Consider the following 27,481-nt stretch of genomic DNA (forward strand, 5'->3'; position numbering starts at 1 on the left):
AGAATCTAAAGGAGATTTAGTGACAAAATAACTCACAAATAAGTACTTACTGCTCATAAAATCACTTTTCCAAGTTAAGCAATAGCTCAGCTTTTTTTTGTTAAATTGAAAGAAAGGAATATCACTTGATAGAAGCCTAATGACAATGAGAGTGTAATGAAATGACTAAACTCATAAATCTGTCATATTTAAAGACTGACAAAAACTTACCTCCATCCAAACTCTATATCCCCCACTCCATTCTTTTTTTTTTTTTCTGGAAGTATATTCCAAATTATACGAAGAGTTGTTTTTATTTTTTTTTTATTGGAACACCTACATGCCTGAAAGTCAGAGTTATTTTCTTGCCAACTTGATCTTTATTAAATCTATCTGATTTATATTCTTCAAGATTTGGAAAGGTCAAATTAATTTCATTATACTTTCACTTTCAAGGGGCATCTGCTGTGCAGCTTAGTACTCCTGTTATAAATAATGCTTTTTTCTAAGTAACAATGTGATGTTTTAAATTATATTCAGCCACATAAAAGATTTCAGACCATTCTAATCATATCCTCTTGATGCTTTAAATATGTGTCTCTGGCATATCACACCTGGCCCTATTTTGAAATTTGAACCAATACTTTATTTTTTTCAAAAGGATTATACATCAGAAGTTAATTTAAAAGAAAGAAATTGGAAGAAAAACATGAGAAAATATATACTTTTAAAAAATAAAATATATAAAATGTCATATGTAGAAAGGGATTGGATAGGTACATTTGCCTATGCATGTGTTTCTCTCTATCTTTTATGGAACCGTTTGTCAGGTATCCTTTTGGTCTACAAATGAACCTCTAAGAAAGTACAGAGCCAATCAGAATTCCATTGAATGACAATACATTTTGAAAAAGGCCTATTAGTGATTCTTTTTTTTTTAATCTTTTTTTATTATAGCTTTTTATTTTACAAATTATATGCATGGATAATTTTACAGCATTGAAAATTGCCAAACCTTTTGTTGCAATTTTTCCCCTCCTTCCCCCTACCCCCTCCCTTAAATGGCAGGATGACCAATAAATGTTAAATATATTAAAGTAGAAATTAAATACAAAATAAGTTTACATGTCCAAACCATTATTTTGCTGTACAAAAAGAATTGGACTCTGAAATATTGTACAATTAGCCTGTGAAGGAAATAAAAAAAAAAATGCAGGTAGGCAAAAAATAGGGATTGGGATTTCAATGTAATGGCTCTTAGTCATCTCCCAGAGTTCTTTCCCTGGGTGTAGCTGGTTCAGTTCATTATTATTCCATTGGAACTGATTTGGTTCATCTCATTGCTGAAGATGGCCAGGTCCATCAGAATTGATCATCATATAGTATTGTTGTTGAAGTATGTAACGATCTCCTGGTCCTGCTCATTTCATTCAGCATGAGTTTGTGTAAGTCTCTCCAGGCCTTTCTGAAATAATCCTGTTGGTCATTTCTTACCAAAAAATAATATTCCATAATATTCATATACCACAATTTATTCAGCCATTCTCCAATTGATGGATAGCCACTCAATTTCCAGTTTCTGGCCACTACAAACAGGGCTGCCACAAACATTTTGGCACATACAGGTCCCGTTCCCTTTTTTAAGATCTCTGGGATATAAGCCCAGTAGTAACACTGCTGGATCAAAGGGTATGCACAGTTTGATAACTTTTTGAGCATAGTTCCAAATTGCTCTCCAGACTGGCTAGATGTATTCATATTAGTGATTCTAATGTGAAATTTTCTGTGCTTATGATGAGCACAGTCAATTAATCAGGACAAGATATGCAAACCTTGAAAACATGGCTTTAATGAGTAAGAAAGGAGAAAAAAGTAACAGGGCTACTTCCCAGTTGGGATTCAGCTAAAACAATAAATTATGCTTATCTGAGGTCATTGCCAATAATCTTAATGAGTTTGAATAGATGTAAATATTTCTTACAGTCTATCTATCTATGGACCATTGTCACATAATAGCCATAATATGCCATTGTCCTTTATCTCTCTATTACTGTGGCTGCTGCAACTCTGATTATTATAGATAATATGTACTGACATAGTTAAGTACAGACACACACACACACACAGAGAGAGAGAGAGAGAGAGAGAGAGAGAGAGAGAGAGAGAGAAACCATCAGGCTTTTTCCTACAAACTGAAGATGGGTCCTTACTTTGTGGCCCTAGCCAATATGCTCCACATTTCTTTGACTTTGGTGTTTTGTCTCCTTGACTTTCAGGCTAAGCAATAATTTTAATAAATCTAAGCCATTCTTTGAAAGCTAATTCCTAGTTTTCTGTAATTATGCCACTTTTGTCTGTTATATTTCTTCCAGTGACAGCTATTTCTGAATTTGAAGGATTATGTACTTAGTAAAACATAAACTCATGAAGAAGAGGGAGATTTACTTTTTTTGACTTTGTGTCCCTAGAGCAAGACACAAAACAGTGGCTTAATAAATGCAAAGCAAATTGAATCAAATCTGAGAATTAGTTATTTATTACTATTTTAAAGAGGCAACAACTCAGGAGAAAAGAGTACTGGTTTTAGAGTCAGAATACTTAGGTTCAAATCTTATCTTTGTTACATATCTACTTGTGACTGAGCAAATCTCTCTGGGCCTAATCTCTTCTCTACATAATAAAGACTTAACTAGAATTGAGTCAAATTTCTTCTCACTCAAAATCCATGATCTATGATTTTCTTTTAATGATTATCATAAATATTTTTTATTAAAAATGTTATTTTCAAAACACATGTAATAATTTGCAACAATCACCCCTACACAACATTGTGCTTCAAGTTTTTTTTTCCTCCCTTGTCCCCATATACTCCCTTAGATGGCAAGTAATCCAATGTATGTTAAACATGTTCATTTCTTCTGTACATATTTCCACAATTATCATGCTGCACAAGAAAAATCAGATCAAGGGGTAGATCCAAGATGATGGAGAGGGCACGTATTTCTTTCTGATCTTCTCCCACTACCCTCACACTAATTATTAAATTCAGCCTCTGAATTACCTCTGGACTTGCAGAATCCACAAATATTGGGAGTACAACAAATTACAAGCAGAAGATAATTTTGAAGATCAACAGAAAAGGTTTGTTTCAAATGGACATAGAGGGAAGTGGGCCGAACACAAGCAGGCCAAGCACAGACACTGAGTGCAGGCAGTGCAGAGTCCCACGGAAGTGTGCACAAGATAATCTATGGGGAGGAACCCATAGCAGTGCTGGCCACTCTGCCCTACCAGCAAGCCAGTAGATCAGCAGAGAAGTAATAAAACATCCAACAGAAACACAAAAGGTAAATAGTGAACCCCAAAATGCCAGAATCTCACAAGACCTGGCCATACACAAGCAATGAGTCAGCACAGACATTGCAGCTGAAGCCATTGCCACTTGTAGGGGAAGCTTGGACCACCTCCCTTGCATTAAAAGCAGATTTCAACTTTAAAAAATGAATAAAAAAGCAAAAAAGAACTCTAACCATAAATCATTTTTATGGTGAAAGAGAAGAACAGATTTCAAACCTTGAAGAGACTAAAAGCAGATCATCTCCAGATGAAGCATCAAAGGCTAATTAGACCAATAATTAGGAGTTACTTTGCCCAACTTTATGCCAATAAATTCAACAACTTAAATGAAATGGAAGAATACCTTTAAAATATAGCTTGCCCAGATTAACAGAGGAAGAAGTAAATAGACTAAACAGTCCCATTTTAGAAAAAGAAAGAGAACAAGCTATTAACTAACTCCCTGAGAAAAAATCCTCAGGACCAGATATATTTACATGTGAATTCTACCACACATTTAAAGAACAATGAACTCAAATGCGATATAAACTATTTGAAAAAATAGGGATTGAAGGAGTCCTACCAAATTCCTTTTATGACACAGACATGATACTGATACCTAAACCAAGTAGGTTGAAAAGAAAGAAAGAAAATTATAGATCAATCTCCCTAATGAACATTGATGCTAAAATCTTAAATAAGATATTAGCAAAAAGACTACAGAAAATCATCCCCAGGATAATACACTATGACGAAGTAGGTTTTATACCAGGAATGCAGGGCTGGTTTAATATTAAGAAAATTATTAGCATAATTGACTATGTCAATAACCAAATTAACAAAAACCATATGATCATCTCAATAGATGCAGAAAAAGCATTTGATAAAATCCAACATCTATTCCTAATAAAAACACTTGAGAGGATAGGAATAAATGGACTTTTCCTTAAAATAGTCAGGAGCACATATTTAAAACCATCAGTAAGCATCATATGCAATGGGGAAAAACTGGAACCTTTCCCAGTAAGATCAGGAGTGAAACAAGGTTGCTCCTATCACGATTACTATCCAATATTGTATTAGAAATGCTAGCCTTGGCAATAAGAGTCGAGAAAGAGAGTAAGGGAATTAGAGTAGGTAAAGAGGAAACCAAACTATCACTCTTTACAGATGATATGATGGTATAGTTAGAGAACCTCAGAGATTTTACTAAAAAGCTATTAGAAATAATTCATAACTTTAGCAAAGTTGCAGGATACAAAATAAGCCCACATAAATCTTCAGCATTTTTATAAATCACCAATAAAATCAAACAACAAGAGATACAAAGAGAAATTCCATTCAAAATAACTATCAATAGCATAAAATATTTGGGAATCCATCTACCAAAGGAAAATCAGGAACTATATGAGCCAAATTCCAAAAAAAAAAAAAAAACCCTTTCCACACAAAAAAGTCATATTTAAATAATTTGAAAAATATTAAGTGCTCTTGGATAGGCTGAGTGAATATGATAAAGATGAAAATACTCCCTAAACTAATCTATTTATTTAGTGCTATACCAATCAGACTCCCAAGAAAATATTTTAATGATCTAGAAAGAATAACAAAAAAATTCATATGAAAGAACAAAAGATCAAGAATCTCAAGGGAATTAATGGAAAAAAAATTAAGTGAAGGTGGCTTAGCTGTACCTGATCTAAAACTATATTACAAAAGCAGCAGTCACCAAAACCATTTGGTATTGGCTAATAAATAGATTAGTTGATTAGTGGAATAGGTTAGGTTCACAAGACAAAATAGTCAATTATAGCAATCTAGTGTTTGACAAACTCAAAGATTCCAACTTTGGGGATAAGAATTCCTTATTTGACAAAAACTGCTGGGAAAACTGGAAATTAGTATGGCAGAAATTAGGCATGGACCCACACTTAACACCATATACCAAGATAAGATCAAAATGGATCCATGATTTAGGCATAAAGAATGAGATTATAAATAAATTAGAGGAACAAAGGATAGTTTACCTCCCAGACTTGTGGAGGAGGAAGACATTTGTGACCAAAGAGGAAGTAGAGGTCATTATTCATCACAAATTAGAAAATTTTGATTACATCAAATTAAAAAGCCTTTGTACAAACAAAACTAATGCAAACAAGATTAGAAGGGAAGCAACAAACTGGAAAAAAAAAACATTTTCACAGTTAAAGGTTCTGATAAAGGCCTCATTTCCAAAATATATAGAGAATTGGCTCTAATTTATAAGAAATCAAGTCATTCTCCAATTGATAAATGGTCAAAGGATATTAACAGACAATTCTCAGATGAAGAAATTGAAACTATTTCTAGCCATATGAAAAAATGCTCCAAGTCATTATTAATCAGAGATATGCAAATTAAGACAACTCTGAGATACCACTACACACCTGTGAGATTGGCTAAGATGACAGAAAAAAATAAAGATGAATGTTGGAAGGGATGTGGGAAAACTGGGACACCAATGCATTGTTGTTGGAGTTGTGAACGAATCCAACCATTCTGGAAAGCAATCTGGAATTATGTCCAAAAAGTTATCAAACTGTGCATACCCTTTGATCCAGCAGTGCTACTACTGGACTTTTGCCCCAAAGAGACACTAAAGAAGGGAAAGGGACCTATATGCGCCAAAATGTTTGTGGCAGCCTGTTTGTAGTGGTTAGAAACTGGAAAATGAATGGATGCCCATCAATTGGAGAATGGTTGGGTAAATTGTGGTATATGAATGTTATGGAATATTATTGTTCTGTAAGAAATGATCAGTAGGATGAATACAGGGAGGCTTGGAGAGACTTACATGAACTAATGTTATGTGAAATGAGCAGAACCAGGAGATCATTATATACATCAACAACGATACTGTATGAGGATGTATTCTGATAGAAGTGGGTTTCTTAGACAAAGAGAAGATCTAACTCAGTTTCAATTGATCAGTAATGGACAGAAGCAGCTACACCTAAAGGAAAAACACTAGGAAGTAAATTTAAGTGTTTGCATTTTTGTTTTCCTTCCCAGGTTATTTTTAACTTCTGAATCCAATTCTTCCTGTGCAACAAGAAAACTGTTCCGTTCTACCCACATGGAAGGGGGTGGAGGGAGGGAGGGGAAAATTCGGAACAGAAGTGAGTGCAAGGGATAATGTTGTAAAAAAAAAATTACCCAGGCATTTGTTCTGTCAATACAAAGTTATAATTATTAAAAAATTAAAAAAAACTAGAACAAAACTCTACTTGTGTCAAACTGAGTCCTTGATTGATACTATAAGCAAAAAAGTTGAGAATGTCCAAAGCATTATAGAAAGCTTATATAGTCCCTCCCATATGAGTGAGATGTCAGAACCTTTTTCAATATCTTTTTTTCCTATGGCACCTTCTTCTAAGTGGCACTTGGGAGATGACATTTAATGCACAACATCCTTTTGAAATAGGGAATTACAATCCCCATATTATGAAGAAATGAATTCACAGACAGTTACAGTAATTTTGCCAGGGCAATAGCCAAGTAAGATTGCTTACTAGATTATATTGTGAATGTCCAGAAATATATAATGACTAAAGACTAAAAGACCCCCAAATTACAAAACAGGTTTCTTTTCTAAATTGAACCCACTTCTAAAATTTTCATGTACTTTTCTGATATGTCCTTTTAAGTATGGTTTTATTTATCTTTTTTACTGTGGTCTGAGGAAAAAATGTGGAAAGGGGGAAGAGAAGAAAAGGGAACAGGAAGGGAAGTAGGAAAATAAAGAACAAGAAGGAAAGGAAAGTAGAAAAAAGAAGGGTAGGGAAAGGGAATTTAGTTTAAGGAAGAAAAGAGAAGAAAAAAATTTTGATTCAATATATTACATCATATTTTATGTGTTTCTGGCCAGCTTTAGTTAACATAAATAACATGGATAAAGGTATCCAACTTTGATAAACTCTTCCTTTCATTAACAAAATTTCACTCTTGGTCTCCAGGCTCCACACATTAGTAGGAGTATACAACACAACTGTGTTGTATAAATCCTTCAATATTATTTCCCCTCTTTTTTCTCCTCTCTCTGCTCCCAATGAGAATGGATCAAAGTAGAAAGAAGCTATGAATACACAGGTTAGTTAATGTAACAATTAATCCTTAACCATAGAGTTAAAGAATGATTTAGCTCTACCTGCCCCCATTCATCTTCACATCTTTGGGTATTTTTAATCAAATATATCATGATGATTCTTTGCCTATACTTTGAATTGTACAAAAGTTCTTGTGATCAGTGTGTTGTACTAAATCAATATAATTTTCCACCACTGCAGCTTTTTGTTAATTTTACTCATTCCATTCCATTCGTTAAACTAAAGAGTTTCAATATGTATAGACCCCTTTGTACATCCAATATTTATATACAGCATTCATTTTTTCTTACATCATAAAATATGTCAACATATATTGATGTATCATAAAATATATAATATTTCCCTCAAGAATAATGTAATTGTAAGAACTGGGCCCATGATGACAAATATATTGGAAATTCAAAAAAAAGTAGAAGATATTTAGATAATGAAGATAGAATTTTAAATCTATTAAAGGTAAAGGAAGTGAACAAACTATAATCCTTGAAATTCCTACCATATGAAGAAGTCAATAACTTGTTAGGTTGAAGTTAGGTTAAGAGAGACCATGTAAATGAAACTCTTTTTATGTAATATTGTATAACTCTATATTCTACATTTCAAATTCTCCATTAACTAACATTTCTTGACTTTGTTAGTACAATGACATCCTAACTACCACCCAGGTATTGAAATAAAATGCAGGTTATTTTGAATTTTAATAAAAATCAATTAAAAGTATATGCTGATTGTAAGATTTTGAGGATATAAATATACAAATATAAGGGTCAAATATAATCTGCCTTGCATTGTGAATTCTACATGTATACAAATATGTAAACAGAAAGTTAAAGTTGATATTATTTTTAAAAGCTTTTTATTTTCAAGACATATACACAGATAATTTTTCAATAATGACCCTTTTATAGCCTTGTGGTTCAGATTTTCCCCACATTCCCCCTACCTCTTCTCCCAGATTGCAAGCAATCCAATATATGTTATATGTGTTGAAATATATGTTAAATCCAATATGTGTAAACATATTTATACAATTCTCTTCCTGCACAAGAAAAATCAGAGCAAAAAGGAAAGTAAATGAGTAAGAAAATAAAATGCAAGTGAACAAGAACAAAAAGAATGAGAATGTTATGCTGTGATCTACCTTAAGTTCCTACAGTCCTCTCTCTGGTATAGATGGCGCTCTTCATCACAAGGTCATTGGAACTGGCATAAATCGTCTCATTGTTGGAAAGAGTCACATTCATCAGAATTGATAGTTCTATAATATTGGATGTTGCTGTGCATAATGATCTCCTGTTTCTAAGAGAAATCTTTGTATCAGTTCATGGAAGTCTCTTTAATCCTCTCTAAAATCATCCTCCTAATCATTTCTTATTAAACAATAATATTCCATAACATTCCAATACCATAATTTATTCAGTCATTCTCCAATTGATGGGCATCCATTCAGTTTCTACTTTCTTGCAACTATGAAAAGGGGCTGCCACAAACATTTTTGCACATGTGGATCCCTTTCCTTCCTTTAACATCTCTTTGGGATATAAGCCCAATAGAAACACTGCTGGATCAAAGGGTATACACAGTATGATAACTTTTTGAACATAGTTCCAGATTGCTCTCCATAATGGTTGGGTCCATTCACGGTTCCACCAAAATATATTAGTGTCCCAGTTTTCCCATATCCTCTCCCTATTTGACATTATCTTTTCCTGTCATCTTAGCCAATTTCAGAGGTGTGTAGTGTTATCTCAGAGTTGTCTTATTCTGCATTTTTCTGATCAATAGTGATTTAGAGCATCTTTTCATGTGATTAGAAATGGTTTTACTTTCTTCATCTGAAAATTGTTCATATCCTTTGACCATTTATTAATTGGAGAATAACTTAGGGTTCTTATAAATTTGAGTTGGTTCTCTATATATTTTAGAAATAAGGCCTTTATCAGAGTCTTTAAATGTAAAAATGTTTTCCCAATTTATTGCTTCCCTTCTGATCTTGTCTATATTAGTTTTTTAATTATTGTATTGTATTTGTATTAACAAAAACTTTTTAAGTTAATATAATCAAAATTATGTATTTGGTGCTCAATTATGAGTTCAAATTCTTCTTTGAACACTTCCTTCTCCATATATCTGACAGATAAACTATCCTACATTCTTCTCATTTGCATATTATATCACTCTTTATGTCTAAAACATGAACTAATTTTGACTTTATCTTGGTATATAGTGTTAGGTGTGGGTCAATGCCTAGTTTCTGTGATACTAGTTTCCAATTTTCCCAGCACTTTTTGTGAAATAGTGAACTCTTATTTCAAAAGCTTAGGTTTGTCAAACCCTAGGTTGCTACAGTTATTGACTATGTTGTCCCATCATCCTAACCTATTCCACTGATCACCCATTCTATTTCTTAGCCAGTCCCAAATGGTTTTGAAGACTGTTGCTTTGTAATATAGTTTTAGATATGGTACAGCTAGGCCCCCTTCATTGGCATTTTTTTTTTCATTAATTCCCTTGAAATTCTTGACTTTTTGTTCTTCATGATAAACTTTGTTATTATTTTTTTCTAGGTCTGTAAAATAATTTCTTGGGAGTTTGATTTGTATGGCACTAAATAAGAAAATTAATTTAGATAGTATTATTGAGTTAATTTAAGTAATACTATTAATTTAGGCAGTATTAGTGAATTCTACAATCACACAAATATGTAAACAGAAGGTTAATGTTAATAAGGAAACAACATCAACTGAGAGAGAGGTTGAGAAGACCTGTCAGAGCTGGATGCTTGTGGAAATGTTATTCTCCTGTGTCTCCTTCCAAACTTCTTCCAAAATAATATGTAATCTTCTTGTTTTTGAAAATTTATTTTTGAAATTCAGTATTTTATTTTTCCCAGTGACATGTAAAAATAATTTTAACATTTATTTTTAAAACTTTGAGTTCCAAACCTTTTCCTCTACATCCTTTAATTTCCCCACCCTGCTGAAAATGCAAAGAAGTTTATATAGTATATATATATACATATATGTAGTCATACAAAATTTTCCAAAACATTATAATATGAAAGAAAACATAAAACACCAAATGATAAGAAAAAACCTCATTGAAAATAGAGAATGAAAAAAGTATGCTTCAATCTGCATTCAGATACTATCAGTTCTTTCTCTGATTATAAATAGCATTTTCACAATAAATTCCTCATATTTCTGTTGGATAATTATATGGCTGATAATATTGATGTAATTCATAACTGATCATCTTACATTATTATTGTTGCTTTGTACACAGCACATTTCAATTTGGATCAGCTAATAGAAATCTTTACAGCATCTTGCTCATCATTTTTCATAGCAGAACAGTGTTCTTTCACAATCAAACACCACAGTTTATTCAGGGATTCTTCAATTGATGTACTCACTTTCCAACTGTTTGCAGCTTGAAAAGTGATCTTATACATGTATGTCTTTTGGATATATAGTTCTTTTCCTTCTATGGTTTATATCTCTTTTGGAATACAGACCTAGTCATGACATTGATAGGTCAGTGTGTTTTATATTCCTTTGGACATAGATCCAAATTGCTAGAAATAATTGTTAAGAGTTCCAGAGGGAAGCCAAAAGACTTCCAGGGGCAGAGCCAAGATGGCCGAGCAAACCCCAGAAGCTGCTCAAGCTTTTCCAGTTTTCTTTGTTAAGTACATGAAACCTAACTTTTGAAAAAAGCCTTATAGAATGAACCCACTGTCCAATTCAAAACAAATTAGAAAGACTTCAAGAAAGATCAGTCTCACTGGGGTGAAATGGGTATTCAGCCCAACTCAGGAAAGCCACAGATGTTCTTAATCACAGCACATCAGCAACTAAGATCCTCTGTCTTGGATCAGGGGCAAAACAGACTAGTGGAGCAATCCCCAGATTCAGCACAAAGGGAAATTGCTAGCTTGAGGAACCAGGGGAACCAGGGAACCCCTCTTATTTCCATTGAAAAAAGAGAAATAAATAGAAAAGTTTATCTTCAAATACAGAACACAAGAGAAACATTGAAAGGTAAATGGAGGGGAATATACACACATGCATACACACATACATGTATACATACATATGCATATATATGTGTGTATGTATATTTAGATAGATACAGATACAGACGGAGGGCATGGATATGGATTGACTCTGATGTGATGATATCAAAGCAAAAGCCACCAAGGGTGTAAAAAGGATTGTGCTGGGAGAAGAGGAAAAGAGAGATCATATGAATACATCCAAATTACAATAAAAGGAAAGAAGGGAGGGAGATGAGCATTGTTTGAATCTTAATCTCATTTGTTTTGGCTCAAAGAAGAAATAAAGAAGAAATATTCACTCAGTTGGGAATAGATATTTATCTTAACCCATAGGGAAATAGGAGGAAAAAGAGAAAAGAAAAGTCATGGGCTAAATAAAAGGAAAGGCAGAAACACTAGGAGAAAAGGGTAAGAGAAAAGAGGAGGTTTCATAGAAAAATTGCGAAAGTGAGGCAGAATGGATTAGAAAGAAAACACTACTAAGGAAAGAAAGAGTGGTAAGAGAGAACAAAAGTATGTATATGGAAGAAAATAAAATTGAGGGAAATACACAGCTAGTAATTATAACTGTCAATGAAAATGGGATAAATTCTCTCATGAAATGGAAGTTGATAGCAGAGTAAATTAAAACCAGAATCCTACAAAATATTGTTTATAAGAATCTCATTGAAACAGAGAGATATGTACAGAAGAAGGATAAAAGGCTGAAGCACAATTCATCATGCTTCAGATGAAGCAAAAAAAAAAAAAATAGGGATAGCAATTACAATCTCAGATAAAGCAAAGGAAAAAATATATGCAATTAAAAGAGATAAGGAAGGAATCTACATCTTGTTAAGAGATATCTTAGACAACAATGTAGTAGAGATATTAAATATATAAGCATCAAGAGAATCAAAATTCTTAGAGAAAGTAAGCCAGTTACAGGAAGAAACAAGCAGAAAATCTATGTTAGTGAGGGATCTCAATCTCTCCCTCTCAGTACACAAATCTAATCACAAAATAAACAAAAAAAAATAGAGAACTTAATAGAATCTTAGGAAGTTTAGATATAATAAACTGGGATAGAAAGGAATATACCTTTTCCTCAGGCATACAAAGCAGCTACCCCAAAATTGACCATGTATTAGGGTACAAAAACCTCACAATCAAATGCAGAAAGGCAGAAATGGTAAATGTTTCCTTTTCAGATTATAATGCAACAAAGTTACATTCAATAAAAGGTCACTGAAAGACAGACTAAAAACAAAATGGAAATTAAATAATCTAATTCTAAAGAATGAGTGAGTCAAACAATAAACTATAGAAACAATAACTTCATTCAACAGAATAATAATAATGAGACTACATAAGGAAGCTTATGAGGTGCAGGCAAAGTAGTTCTTAAGAGAAATTTGTACCTCTACATAATTAAAAGAATAAAATAGAGAAAGAGAAGATGAATGAATTGGGGATGCAACAAAAATAGCTAGAAGGAAACAAATTTAAAAACCTAATTAAATACCAAATTAGAACTTCTGAAACTCAAAGGAGAGTTTAATAAAATTGAAACTAAGGAAACTATTTAACTGATTAATACAATTAAGAGTTAGTTTCATAAAAATTGAAATAAATAAAATTTTGTTTAATTTTATTATAAAAAGAAGAAAAACCAGAATTTTACTAGAAGCAAAAATGAAAAAGGAAGAACTTATTAACAATAAAAAAAGAAATTAAAGTGATGATTAGGAACTATTTTATCCAAATGTATGCAAAAAATCTAATAAATCTCATTGTTATGGAATTAATTTTTACAAAATAAATTTTTTTCATATAAATATAAAATGAAACAAATTAATTAAATAGTGCCATTTTAGGAAAAGTAATCAAGCAAGTCATTGATGAACTCCCTAAGCAAAGAAATCTCCAGAGTCAGATGTATTTATAACTGAATTCTATGAAATGTCTAAAGAACAATTAATTCCAAAACTATGTAACCTATTTGGAAAAAGAGGTAAAGAAGGAGTTCTGCCAAGTTCTTCCTGTGACATAAATATGGTACTGATATCTCAATCGGGAAGATTAAATAGAAAAAATGAAATTACAGATCAATCTCCCTAATGAATATTGATGTAAAAAAATTTAAATATTAGCAAAGACATTGCAACAACTTATCAGCAGGATAATACACTATGACCAAATTGAATTTATACCAGTAATCAAGAGTGGTTCAATATCAGGAAAATTATTAGCATAATTGACTATATCCATAAAAAAACTAACAGAAATCATATGATAATCTAACTAGATATAGAGAAACCTTTTCACAAAATAAAGCACTCTTTTTATTAAAAAATAAAACACTAAAAAACATAGAAATAGTGGAAGTTTTCCTTAAAATAATAAGCAACCTCTATCTAAAACCATCTCCCAGCATTATCTGTAACAGAGAGAAGCTAGACACATTCTCAATAAGAGATGAAACAAGGGTGAAACAAGGATGCTCATTGTCATCATTATTATTCAATATTGTAATAGAAGTGTTGACTTCAGTGATAAGAAAACAAAGAAATTAAAGGATTTAGAACAGGCAATGAGGAAATAAATTGTGACTCTTTACAGATTAAATGATGGCAAACTTAGAGAATCCTAGAGAATCATCCAAGAATCTACTTGAAACAACTAACAGCTTTAGCAAAGCTGCAGGATATAAAATAACCCCAAATAAATAATTAACATTTCTATAAAATACCAACAAACCCAGCAGCAGGAGATAGAAAGAGAAATTCTATTTAAAATAATTATAGAAACTATAAATTACTTGGTTGTCTACCTGCCAAGACAAATCCAGGAACTATATGAACACAATTGCAAAACGCTTTTCACAGGAACAAAGTCAGATCTAAACAACTGGAAAAATATTAATTGCTTATGTATACACTAAGCAATATAATAGAAGTGATAATTCTACCTAAATTGGTATACTTATTCAGTGCCATATTAATCAAACTGCCAAAAAATGTTTTATAGAGCTAAAAAAATAATAAAATTCATCTGGAAGAACAAGAGGTCAAGAACATCAAGCAAATTAATGAAAAAAAAAAATAAGGGTCAATCCCTAGCAGTATCAAAACTAAAATCTTATTGCAAAGCAGCAGTTATCTGGTACTTGTTAAGAAATAGCATAGTGGATTAGTGGAAAAAGTTAGATATACAAGACACAATAATCAATGACTATATTAATCTAATATTTGATAAACTGTCAAACTCCAGCTTCTGGAATAAGAATTTATTATTTCACAAAAAAAATTCAGGGAAAACTGGAAAATAATGTTAGAAACTCAGTAGAGATATACACCTCACTCTCCATACCAATATAAATTCAAAATGAGAACACAAATTGGGCATAAAGAGTGATACCATATGCAAATTACAACAGCAAAGAATAATTTGCCTATTAGATTTTTGCAGAAGAATGAAATTTATGACCAAAGAAGAACTAGGGAACAATATGAGATACAAAATGAACAACGTTGTTTACATTAAATTTAAAAAGGTTTGCACAAAGTCAGTACAGTCAAGATGAGAAGGAAATGACAGCTGGGGAAAAAATCTTTACTGCCAGTGTTTCTGATACAGGTCTCATCTCTAACATATATAAGGAACTGTGTAAAATTTATAAGAATACACGTCATTTGCCAAATGATAACTAATCAAAGGATATGAACAATTTTTAGATGAAGAAATTAAAGCCACCTATAATCATATCCAAATATGTTTTACATCACTATTGGTTAGAGAAATGCAAATTAAAGAAACTCTGAGGTACAAGTTCACACCTTTCAGATTGCTTAAGATGATAGGCAAAGATAATGATAAATGTTGGAAAAGATGTGAGAAAACAGAAACACTAATGCATTTTTGGTGTTCCAACCATCTTGGAGAGCAATTTCTAACTAAACCCAGAGGACTATAAAAATATGCATAGCCTTTGATTTAGCAGTGCTGTTATTGATTTATATTAATAAGTTCAATTGTTTTCTTGATTTCAATTTTGTTCATCTCTTCTTTGATTTTAAGAATTTCTAATTTGGTTTTTAATTGAGGTTTTTAAATTCATTGTTTTTCTGGCTATTTTAGTTGCATGCTCAATTCATTGATTTCTACTTCTCTGTCTTAAAGTTTTAATGTTTCAGAGTTATAAATTTCTTGTAAGAACTTCTTAGGCTGAATCCCATACGTTTTGGTATGTTGTCTCATTATTGTAATTAAATTGGATGAATCATTGTTTCTGTGATTTGTTATTGGACTAACTCATTTTTAAGAATTAGATTATATATTTTTTTATTGTTTTTAGTCATCTATCTTTCCCTGGCCCTTTATTGGATATATTTTTTATTGTATTGTAATCTGAAAAAGGAAACATTTACCATTTCTGTCTTTCTGCATTTGATTGTGAGTTTTTTATGCCCTAATACATAGTCAATTTCTTTGTAGGTTCCTTGTAATCCTGAGAAAAAGGTTTATTCCTTATTCCTTATTCCTATTCAGTTTTCTCTATATCTAAGTTTGCTAAGATTCTATTAACTTCTCTATTTTCTTTTTTTGCTTATTTTGTGGTTAGATTTATCTAATTGTGATGGGAAAATTGAGGTCCTCTATTAATATAGTTTTGGTGATGTTGTTGGCTTAACTTCTTCTATAAAAAATTTGTATGTTATCCCATTTGGTGCAAATATATTTAGTATTGCTAGTAGTCCAGTGTCTGTGATACCCTTTAACAAGATGTAGTTTTCTTCCTTATCTCCTTTAATTAGATCTATTTTTATTTTTACTTTATCTGAGATCAGAATTGCTACCCCCTGTTTCTTGCATAATGAATTCTGTTCCAGTCTTTTACCCTTACTCCATATGTATCTGTTTCAATATGTTCTTGTAAACAATATATTGTAGCCTTTGGGTTTTTAATCCACTTTGCTATCAACTTTCATTTTTATGGGAGAGTTCATTCTATTTACATTTATAGTTATGATTAACAGCTGTTTATCTCCCTCCATCCTATTTTCTCCCCTGTATATACCTTTATTCTCTCTTTCCATCTTTTCTCTCCTTAGTCATTTTTTTTTCTAACCTACCCCACCCTTAATCTACCCATGCCCCATAACTCCCTTATTTTCTCTTGCCCCTTTCTCCTATGTTTCTGCATTTTATCCTATCCAGTTCTTAATTTCTCTTTCCATCTTTTCTTCTTACTACCTTATTGAGTAAGACAAATTTCTATATCCAATTGATTTCTTAATCATTTTCTTTCATACTCCCATATTTTGTAGTCATACTCTGCTCTTGGAGTTCAGATGTCACTGTTCCAAACTTCTTATGTATCTTTGAGCCTTGGCTTTGACTATAGTACCCACTTAAGTTTGGTGCCTTGCTCACAGCAGAAGTAGCTTAACCTAGTCCCACCTGTTGTCTAATTTCCTAAGCTATTGATTTGCCTTCTGTGTTTGTACTGGACACTGCCACTGGTATGCTCTGCTATTGAACCAGGATAAAGGGTCTCAGTTGCTGGTCTGCTATGATTAAGACCCTGATTCAGCTCCTCTGAAGTATTCTCCTGGGCTATTATGGTCTGTGCTATGCTGATGCAGATTGTGCTATACTGTGTTCCATTCTCACTCTGGTGTGAGTAACCTTTTCTGCTCAACTTCTAAATTGTCTTGAGATGGGAAATTGTTTCATTCCATCTTTTTGTAAATTTTCTTGCTATAGAAATTTTTAGAGTCATTATTTAAAGATATTTGAAAGGATTTGGGGGAGAGCTCAGTATAGTCTCTGTCTTTACTCTATCATCTTGATTCTGCACCTAGAATTTTAGTTTTTTGAGGGGAAAGTCTATTTTTTTGGTTAATCCCCAGAGTCCAAAACACTGCTTGGAATATTGCAAAATGTGTGATGAATTGAATTTAAAATTTCCTTGAAATAAAAACATTTTTTTTTAAATTATGACTCTGTACTACCAATACATAATTAGGAGGAAAAATTGTTTATTCTTTATATACATACATACATGTATATATATATATATATATATATATATATATATACACATATATAAAGTGTAAACACTCTTATAAGATGACCAATTGAGACAATTAAACCATTTTTGAAAGTAAGAAATAGTATGTGAAGGGGAAAACATATTTGGGTACTACTGACATATATGTTCATTCAGTTAGCATGGATACTGATTTCAATTGTATCAATATGTTAAACTATCAATTGTACACAACTGTAATGCTAGTATATTCTTACATTTTCCTTGTCCTGGAACCAAGGTCTTCTATTGCCTTTTCAATACAATTCCAATTTCGATGCTCCCTAAATTAACCATAAAAGGATAGTTAGGAGTTAAGTAAATTGTGGTAGGATCATAACAATATTGCTAAATATTTTGCAAACATGAAAAGGCTACCATAATCATACATAATAAAAGCTAGATCCCTGACTTCCATGACAGCTGCTTGTATCCTTAAGAATTAGCATAGCGTAGGGAAAACTGATTGCAAAAGACCAATGCACATGTATTCGCTTAGATGGGCAGCACAATTCCTCAAAATCAGGTCACTTGAGAGTAATACAATTTCTGCAATAGGTTCACATTTATGTTTCAAGGTGCTGATTGGCTTTTAGAAAGAATTCTGTTCAAAGCAGCACTGAATATATGTATATATTTGGAAGTGATATTAGAATGATAGGTCCTAAGCAGTTTTTACTGAAATAAAAAATACAAAAGTTCCATTCCAATGATTCAAATATGCTGATCAGGTTCATAAGCTAAATTTAATAATAGGAAATGAAGTGTTTACATATCTTACTTTCTTTGAAACAATGTTTACCACTTTTACCTCTTCAATGTGCATCAAGAGCAATGCTTTTGTAAATACAGAAGCAACAAAAGATTTCAACAAACACTTAACATAATTTCCCTGAGTATCAGAGAAGCAAAGCACTAAAAAATAGCACATTAAAATAAGAGATTTTCTTAGGGAATGATCTAAAGTGGAAAGGGCAGTGAGACTAAAGGTAAATTTGATGAGTGAATAATAGTAATCCAAGTTCCTAAAGGGATTGTTGAGTTAATGGAAGTGCATGTTGAAGGTTGCTTTTTGGGAATGGAGACACAAAGAATTATTGAGCAAAATTTAAATTAAGTCAAAGGATGCAAAAGATATATGCTGGAAGCACTGAGCCTTTGCAGAAGCTGGAGAACATTTTATTGTAATGAACAAATGCAAAGCAAGAACCTCAAATTGTAATTACTTTAAGGTAATATTTCAAGGATGATAGTTAACAGGATAGAAGTTCCCAGAGGCACCTGAGATCTTTCCACCTACCCTCTTCAATCTTGACACCAAATAGCCTACTAATATTTCAGAATGAAGAAACTGTACATGATTCTTTATGAATCTTTACGGATTGTGTACAATGTCAAGTGAATGAAGAAAAGATCTTTCTATTGCTCGTTTTATCTTACAAATTCATGACTAGCAACAAAGTTGTTAAACTAACTTTGGAATTCCTTCAGAAATAGATAAATGAGAGCAAAAGTTAAAAGTAAATTACCAATTTGAAAAGTTTTCTAGTTAATATATATAAAATGGGTTCCTTGTTTAGAATCACAAAAATATGCACATACATAGATACATGTATATATGTATATATAGAAATACATGCATATTTACATACCTATATACTCACACATAAAAACACATAGGAAATGAAGTGTTTACATATCTTACTTTCTTTGAAACAATGTTTATGTGTGTGATATGTGTGATATGTGCATATGTTTGTGGCAATGAAGTATATTTTCACATTTCAAATGCTACATTTTTATGTCCAGTACAAGGCTAATAAATATAAAAGCAAATCAAATTGTCTTTATTTTAAGCATATCTTGAGATGTAACTTTACATGACTGCTCATTCTGAATCACGCTACCAGAACATTTGTGATCCCGTTATAATACTCCATTTTCAAGATTTATTGGTATTTGAACACTCTCAGGAAATGAGTACTCTTTTCATATGTACAAAGATACTCCAATAAATATCATCAATGATGGTTTACAATGGGACCCTTTATTGTTTAGCTATATGTGTTGTTTAAACTTTATAAGACAAGTTTATTAAAATTAAAAAGGACAGGATGGGAGTTTGGGGAATTAATTTTTTTTTCAAAAAGGCTATTCGTAAATTTTCAAATAAAGTTCTACAAAATGATTAATATATCTCTTTTAAGTGAAAAATAATTTGGGGAGGGGACCTCAACATGCATAGGGAGAAAATTCTTTGAAGATACTATCTCGCACACTACATCAACATTTGCACATTACAGATGTATAGTACAAATGTTTAGATGATCAATTTACTTCAATTGGCAAACATTTTAAAGTACCTACTATGTGTTGGGAATACAAAGATAAAAATAAAAGTATTTGCCCTACTCAAAACCTTAAAACAAATACAGAAATAAGTAAATAAAAGATACCTGCAAATTAAATTCAAAATAATTTCAGTGTGGGGAAATTCCTGACAACTTTAAAGGTGAAGTCTTATTTTGGAAGTGACATTTGATCTCAAACAGAGCTAGGGATTGCAAAAAAATGAGGTGAAGAAGGAAAGAATGTTAGAGAAGGAATACATTCTGTGCAAAGACATAGAAGTGGGTGATGATGACATGTTATGTACCTGGAAGTGCAAATAGAACAGTTTGACAGGAACACACTATGTAAGAAAAGTAAGATCAAATCATTTTTGGAGGGGATGTTGGAACAGGATCTTAATGGCTTTTAATTAACAGAGGAATTGATAACAGAGGCTTCTTGAGGAAGGATGTATCACAGACACATGTCAGTTTAGCACCACTATGAAGGATAATTTATAGAAGGCAGAAAACAGGGGCAAAGAGATCCATAAAAAGTTATCAAAATAGTACAACTGAGTGATCATGAAGGTCTAATCAAAGGGGAAAGGAGAAAAGAGAGAAGAGAAAGAAGTGGTTAATCATGCCAAATTCCAACAGGCCAAAAAGATGAAAACTGCTGACAGATTGTTATATTTAGCAGTTAAGACTTCATTAATAACCATAGAGAGAGTAATTTCCATTAAATAGCAAACTCTGAAGCCAAATTTTAAAGGGTTAAAAATGAGGGGAACATGTGAGGAGATTGAGGTCATGAGTATCAGCATATTTTTCTTAGACATTTTAAGTGAAAGATATGACACAGGCATAATCACATGAGGTAATTGTGCATTTGGAAGGTGACTAAAATGACTGCCAGAAAAACTTGCTAATATTGGAGTCATGCCCTAACTTTTGAGACCTATAAGGAAGTCATTACTCAATTAATTTTATATATAAATTACTTTAGCTAGTTTATAATTTATATAAATCAACCACCAGCCAAAAGTCACTAATCAAATCAAATCATACTATACACACTGGGAGTTTCTCCAAATGTGAAATATATTTATTACTCACCAGAGGATAGTTACCTTTAGGCTCATAGTTGACTATTCCCTTCTCCCTTCTGATGGTGGAAGCTCATCATATGGAAATATGACTGCAATTCACTACAGATTTTGGTCAGGGGTCTTTAATTTGGGGTCTATTGATAGAAGGGATTCTGTGGACAGATCCAGGATATCTATTCATTTGGAACTTTTAATATATTGATGACCATTTTAATATAATTGTCTCCTTTTGAAATCCTATTTATTTCCATTTTATTCATTCAGAAATGTTATTCTACATAGAGATTCACAGACTTCACTGAACTTCCAGAGAATTCCATAGCATAATAAATGTTAAGAAATCCTGATCTAGGGATATGAAAAAATACAATGGGAATGCCATTCTGAATTATTAAAATATGAATTTTTTTGTTCCCCTCTAAAATGTGGTACACATATCTCAAACATCTTTTATCCACAGCTTTGTTAATAAGACTCATACAATTGACTTGGTGCTCACATCACTTTCTAAAACCTCAATATAGTAAATAACAATGAAAAATTGTTGCCTAGCAAAAATCTGAAATAATTTCTTTATTCATTTAATCATCAATATAACCCTTCACCTACCAACATCTCCATTTTTGAAAGAATAGGGTAGGATTTGAATGTTGAGAATTTGCACAAATAAGTTTTCAAACAAATTGGAGAAAAGAGAGGAAAAGTGTTAGGAGAGGAAGGAGTTAGAATCAGTCCCATAATCCAATCTCATAAATAGTGAGCTTTCATGACAGCTACCAGTTTGTTTTTTGTTTTGTTTAGTTTTGTTTGTTTCTCTAACATATACTGGTGAATTCATTTTTTAATTATTTTAAAAATTTTATTAAAGTTTTTATTTTCAAAACATATGCATGGATAATTTTTTGACACTGACCCTTAAAAAACCTTGTGTACCAAATTTTCCCTCCACTTCCCCTCACTTCATCCACTAGATGGGAAGTGATACAATATGTGTTAAACATGTGAAATTCTTCTCTATATATTTGTGCAATTATTGTGCTGCACAAGACAAATCAAATTAAGAGGAGAAAAAAAAAAACAAAATACAAGCAAACAATATCAAAAAGAGTTAGGTGTAACTTTGTCACAAGATCATTGAAATTGGCCTCAACCATCTTATTGTTCAAAAGAACCACCTCCATCAGAATTAATTATTGTATAATCTTACTATTTTCATATGAAATAATCTCCTGGTTCTGCTCATTTTACTTAGCATCGTTGATGCAAATCTCTCCAGGTCTCTCTCAAATCATCCTGCTCATTTTCTTATATGACAATATGACAATAATATTCTATAATATTCCTATGCCATACTTATTTAACCATTCTTAAGCTGATGGATTTTCAGTCAGTTTGCAGTTCCTTACCACTAAAAAAAAAGGGCTGCTGCAAACATTTTTGCCCATGTGGGTCGTTTTTTGTCCTTTAAGATGTATTTGGGATATAAGACCAAAGCTGGATCAAAGGCTGTGCACAGTTTCATGGCCCTTTGAGCATTATTCCAAATTGCTCTCCAGAATACTTGGATCAGTTCACAACTCTAACAACAAGGCATGTGTCCCAGTTTTCCCACATCCAACATTCATCATTATTTTTTTAGTCATTTTAGTCAATCTAAGAGGTATATAGTGGTACCTCAGAGTTGTCTTGATTTGCAAGTCTGATCAAGAATAATTTAGAGAACCTTTTCATGACTAGAAATGGTTTCACTTTCTTCATATAAACATTTTCATTTCATATCCTTTGACCATTTATCAAATGGAGAATAGCTTAAATTCTTATAAATTTGAGTCAATTTTTATATATTTTAGAAATGAGGTATTTATCACAAGCCTTGAATATAAAACATTTTCCCCATTTATTGCATCACTTTTAATCTTGTTTGCATTAGTTTTGTTTGTACAAAACCTTTTTAATTTAATATAATCAAAATTGTCTACTTTGTATTCAATAATGTACTTCCAAATCTTCTTTGGCCACAAATTTTTTCCTTTTCCAGATCTGAGAGGTAAACTATCTTTGTTATTCTAATTTGCTTATAATATCACTCTTTATATCTAAAACATAAACCCATTTTGACCTTATCTTGATATGAGCTGTTGGATTTGAGTCAATGCCTAGTTACTGCCATATTAGTTTACAATTTCCCCAGAAGTTTTGTAAAATAGTGAGTTCCTATACCAAAAGTTGGGGTCTTTGGGTTTGTCAAACACTAGATAACTGGTCATTGACTGTAGAGAGTCAGAACTCTGGAAAAGTTTACTTGAAACAAGGTGTTAACTCAGATGAATTAGCAATACAATGGTTATCTAGTTTACATATATACTTAGTACTTAGCATTGTGATATAACGCTTCTCTAAGTTAGTATGATATACTTAGTATGATTGTATGATGTAATGATATAATTACAATAAGGTATATAAGAGCCAACAAGGACTGGAAAAGAGACATTCCATCTCCCACCATCCTGGTGGCTCTCCTGCCTCCTGCTCTTTCTCCTTTTTCCTTATTCTAATACTTATGTAATTCCTTAAAGCCAATTGTATTATGTTGTATATATAGAATGTTTCTTCAGGAATTGAATCAGAACCATTATTATTGTAATATTCAATTAGTTGCTCTCCCACTGGTTTCCACTTTTCTGGTTCTAATCCTTCTTCCTTTGAGAACCAAGGGGACAGGTACTCTAATGGTTTTAAGAGTGCAATGATCTGCTTCCAAGTTACAATCAAATCTTGGGTTTTTAATTAGTTTAACTATGCATTCTACACACTTCCCTTGGGGTGGGGAAGGTACTTTTCTAAGCATTTATCCCATTTCAGCTGAAACACTAATTTAGTCCTTTTCAAAGTTTCCAGCTTGTCTATTTTTGTACTCATTCCATTCCCGGGTCACAGGGACTTACTTCTCCACTGAACTCATGATCATGTCAATTGAACTGATGAGGGTAAATCCTTACATCCATGTTTGGGCACCAAAATGTAATGTTCTGATTAGCTTTCTGGAGGGCCTTTGGACCAGCCTTGATCTCAGTAGAATAATCACCATGAGAATAGTCAATGATAAAATCCAAAATCTTTATTGTCTTCTTCAGTCTCCCAGTCTGCATCAGCAGTCTCAGTCAGTCAGTCAGTCAGCAGTCTGCACATCTCAATGTAATATCCTGCTTTCTAGAACCCCCAGTTTGGCATGACAAAACATACCATTGTTTTCTAGAGCCCCCACACCTGGGTGGATTAAAATATAGTGTCCAGACTAGCTCTCTGGAGGATTTCAGGACCAGACGGAGCCCTTGGTCTTAGTAGAAAAGTGATGAAGGCAGGAGAGCCACCATGAGGATGGTCAAATCTTCTCTCTATGGCTGAATTAGTCCAAAGTTTATATACTCTGTTACAATTAGAGTACTGAATAGAAACCTATCATTATATCACTAGGAAACCATTATTTATTGTAAGATTAAATCAATCATACTGAACTAGAGAACTGTTAATCACCATGCTAAACTAGATAACCATTGTCTTAATCAATTCCACTGAATTAACACCTTGTTGTAAGAATCCTTGCCTCAAGAATATTTCTCCAGAGTTCTGTCCCATGACACCTCCTGCTTTCTTTTATTTTAGAATATAGGTGGTCATGCCCTCCTTGACTTCTCAGGGAGGTGAGAACGCCAAAAAGGAGATGATCATGCCCACCCTGACTTCTCAGAAAGGGGGGTAAAAACACCAAAAATGAGGTGATCACACACACACACACACACACACACACACACACACATATATAGTTAGCACTGTTATTACTTCATTATCTATGGGACCTTTAGTAGGATGTAATTTCCTTCCTTCTCTCTTTTAATTAGATCTATTTTTGCTTTTGCTTGATCTGAGATCAGGATCACTATGCCTGCTTTTTTACTTCAGCTGAAACATAATAGATTCTGCTCAAGCCTTTTACCTTTACTCTGAATGCATCACTTTGTTTTAAATGTGTTTATTGTAAATAACAAATCGTAGGATTCTAGCTTTTAATCTAGTCTGCTATCTGCTTCCATTTTATGAGAGAGTTCATCCCATTCACATTCACAGTTGAAATGACTAACTGTGTATTTTCTGCCATATTATTCTTCCCCAGTTATAGTTTTCTCTTTCCATTCCCTCTTTCCCTTCTCTCTAGTATTTTGCTTCTGACCACCCCTTCCCTCAAACATCCCTATCCTTTAGCACCCTCTGTCCCTTTCTTATACCTTTTCCCTTCTACAGCTTCTGTCTTCTATTAGACTCCTCCTTTACTTTCCCCTTTTCTTTCCTACTTCATCTCTTACTATAGAGTGAGAAAAGCTTCTCAATAACCCTAAATGTGTCTCTTAATTCTCTGAGACAAATCTGTTGAGAGTAAGATTCACAGTGCTCATCCCCCTCCCTTCTTTCCCTCAATTGTAATAGGTCTTTTTGCTTCTTCATGAGATGTAATTTGGTCCATTTTTAATCCATTTTCCTCTTTTTCCATTATAATTCCCTTTTCTCCTCTAGTTTCTTTTTGATATCATCACAGTAAAATCAAATTATACCTGCATCCTCTAAATATACCCATAACAGAGATACAGATCTCATGAGTTAAACATATAACCTTTCCAAATAAGGATATAAAATTTTTAACTTTTAAAATAAAATTTTTCCTTATTTTTTACCTTTTTATTCTTGTCCTGAGTTATTGTAAGATTAAATCAATCATACTGAACTAGAGAACTGTTAATCACCATGCTAAACTATATTCTGTTTAGCTCCTGTTTTTTAATCAGAAATGAATGAAATTCATCTATTTCATTGAATGTGTATCTTTTTCTCTGAAACATAATGTTTTATTTTGCTGGATAGTTGATTCTAGGCTGCTATCCAAGTTGCTTTACCTTTCATGATATCAGATTCCAGGCCCTTCAATCCTCTAAAGTGGAATATGCTAGGTCCTGAGTAATCCTGTTGCTGCTTCTTGTTATTTGAATTGTTTACTTCTTGCTGCTTGCAATATTTTCTCCTTGATCTGATAATTTTGAAACTTAAATACAATGGTTATTGGAGTTTTCATTTTGGGGTTTTCTTCAAGGAGGTAATTGATGACATTTTTCAATGACCTTTTTTACCCTCAGGTTCTAGGATATCAGGGAAGTTTTTCTTGATAATTTCCTAAAGGATCATGCCTAGGCTCTTTTTATTTTTCATCATGGTTTTTAGGAAGTCCAATAATTCTTAGATTGTCTCTCCTAGATCTATTTTCCAGATCAGTTATTTTTTATTCCAATGAGGCATTTTCTTGTATTTTTCTTTTCTTTTCTTTTTCTTTTTTTTTATTTTATTTGACTAATTCTTAAAGTCTCATTGTCATTAACTTCCATTTGTTTAATTTTAATTTTTAGTGACATTTTCTTCAATTAGCTTTTTTATCTCCCTTTGCATTTGGCTAATTTAACTTTTAAATAAAGTATTTTGTTCATTTAATTATTTTTTCCCTTTCACAAATTATGTTTCTCAATGAATTGGTTTTTCTTTCATATTTATTTTGTAAAGAGTTATATAATTTTTCCATTTCACTAAATTTATTTTTTTAAGTTTTCTTACAATAATTTCTGTTTCCTTTTCCAAACCTTTCTGCAAAATTCTCATTTCCTTCCCCACTTTTTCATCTGTCTTTTAAAATCCTTTATGAATTCTTCCAAGAGACTCTAGTGAGATGGAGACCAGCTTCTATCACCCTTGGAGCTTCATCTGGAGATGTTTTGTCTTTACTTTCCTCCAGATTTGAGGTCTATTCTTCTCTTTCTGCATAAATATCTCTATTTATGGTCAGAGTTCATTTTTGCTCATTTTTATTTATTTATTATAATAACTTTTTACTGACAGACAGAACCCATGCTAGGATAATTTTTTACATTATCCCTTGCACTCACTTATGTTTCGATTTTTCCCCTCTCTCCCTCCACTCCCTCCCCTTAGATGGCAAGCAGTCCTATATATGTTGAATATGTCACAGTATATCCTAGATACAATATATGTGTGCAGAACCAAACAGTTCTCTTGTTGCACAGGGAGAATTTGATGCAGAAGGCAGAAATTACCCATCCACTTCCATCAGAATACATCTTCATAAAGTATCATTGTTGAAGTATATAATGATCTTCTGATTCTGCTCATTACACTTAGCATCAGTTCATGTAAGTCTCTCCAAGCCTCTCTGTATGCATCCTGCTGGTCATTTCTTACAGAACAATAATATTCCATAACATTCATATACCACAATTTACCCAACCATTCTCCAATTGAAGGGCATCCATTCATTTTCCAGTTTCTAACCACTACAAACAGGGCTGCCACAAACATTTTGGCACATAGAGGTCCCTTTCCCTTCTTTAATA

This window comes from Sarcophilus harrisii, chromosome 5 (genome assembly GCF_902635505.1).
Source record: "Sarcophilus harrisii chromosome 5, mSarHar1.11, whole genome shotgun sequence".
In the NCBI taxonomy this organism is placed as follows: domain Eukaryota; kingdom Metazoa; phylum Chordata; class Mammalia; order Dasyuromorphia; family Dasyuridae; genus Sarcophilus; species Sarcophilus harrisii.